Consider the following 1,554-nt stretch of genomic DNA (forward strand, 5'->3'; position numbering starts at 1 on the left):
TTCTTTCTTTCTTTCTTTCTTTCTTTCTTTCTTTCTTTCTTTCTTTCTTTCTTTCTTTCTTTCTTTCTTTCTTTTTACAAATATAATGAATAGGTTTGTAATTCCCAAATCTAAAAGGACCCTTTTTAGTCTTTATCCACCCTCCATGGGTGGATGCCTATTGCTACTAATGCTCGCAAATCCCAGGCTGGAGACAGAGTCAATTGCCTGAGTTCTCCGTGTAACATCCTCACAGTGCGCCCCACAGATATACTGAATTTCCCATGAGCCAAGCTAACTTATCTTTTCCATCTTCCAATCTTTCTCCCATTCCTTAAAGAGTTGTTAAAAACTCCCCCTTTCTGCACCTCCTTCTGTTTGGCAAGAGCCTGTTTGTTTTTCTAAACCACTTTTCCCCCATACCTCTTAAACCTGTTTCTACTTATTTTTGATCTCACCCTCATAATTCAGCTCTTCTCGTCATCCCCAGAGGTGTTGTTTCACTCACACCTTACAATTTTTTCTTTTCTTTTCTTTTTGTTTTTGATACAGGGTCTCACTCCATCACCCAGTCTGGAGTGCAGTGGCGTGATCATAGCTCCCTGCCACCTCCAGCTCCCAAGGTCGAGTGATCCTCCTGCCTCAGCCTCTGGAATAGCTGTGAGTACAGGCGCAGGACACCATGCCAGCTAAAGACCCTTATGATGAAATGCTGAGTGCATGGCTTTCAGGTTTTCTTCTGACTGTGGCTTTCCTCAATCGAATCTAACCTTTAATATTCCGGCTGAGAAAACAACAAATATGAAGCATTTTAGGTAAGAAAAAGCTGTATTTCAATAGCTTTGTGTCATTTCTGAAAGAAATCAAAACAATGAAAAACTAGAATTTGATTCCTTGCCAAGCATAACAGAAGAAGGAGATCCTAACAACTCAACGTTTTAAAGCCACAATGGAAACTTATTGTGGCCGTTGTCTGACACTTTTCCAGCTGCAGACGCTCCATAATACTAACCACTACTACCAGCATGCTCACGGAGACAGTCTCAGAAAATGAAAGCTACTTCCTGAAAATTATTAGTAAACAATCTTTCAGGAAGGGGGTGTAGCTCAGTGGTAGAGCGCATGCTTTGCATGTATGAGGCCCTGGGTTCGATCCCCAGCACCTCCAAATAGTAGTTTTGCTCTGAGAGTGCTCAAACCTAATTCTCAAGCAACATGGCCTTCTACTTCCTCACCTTTTTCTATCCTATTTCTGCAGGTATGGAGAGTAAAAACGTAACCCAATGAACTGCCCTCACTTACGTCCCATCGCTATGCTGTAATAAGCCTCGACATCACCTAAGGCGATTGCGACGGCAGAAGGAAGACGAGAAAGAAATGAGGGGGAAAGAAGAATGAGGTCCCAAAAGGAGGGCCTCTTGAAAGCAAACAAAAGCGTGCACATCAACAGGCGGCTCACTTTGGCATCGGTTTTGTACTATGATTAAAGAGAAGGAAAGACTGGAGAAGAAGAAGGGGAGAAAAGCGCCCCCCGGGCATTTTGTTTTGGTCGTTGTTTTTGTTTTCTGAGCCAAA

General features: G+C 42.7%; 1 non-coding gene across 1 annotated transcript; it reads left to right on the top strand.

Moving 5' to 3' along the window:
* Positions 1 to 1,075: 1,075 nt before the first annotated feature.
* On the top strand, positions 1,076 to 1,147 carry TRNAA-UGC. The gene has a single exon. It is a non-coding gene; the product is annotated as a tRNA-Ala (tRNA).
* The last annotated feature ends 407 nt before the right edge of the window (positions 1,148 to 1,554 follow it).

The sequence above is a fragment of the Piliocolobus tephrosceles genome, chromosome 5, assembly GCF_002776525.5.
Source record: "Piliocolobus tephrosceles isolate RC106 chromosome 5, ASM277652v3, whole genome shotgun sequence".
Lineage (NCBI taxonomy): Eukaryota > Metazoa > Chordata > Mammalia > Primates > Cercopithecidae > Piliocolobus > Piliocolobus tephrosceles.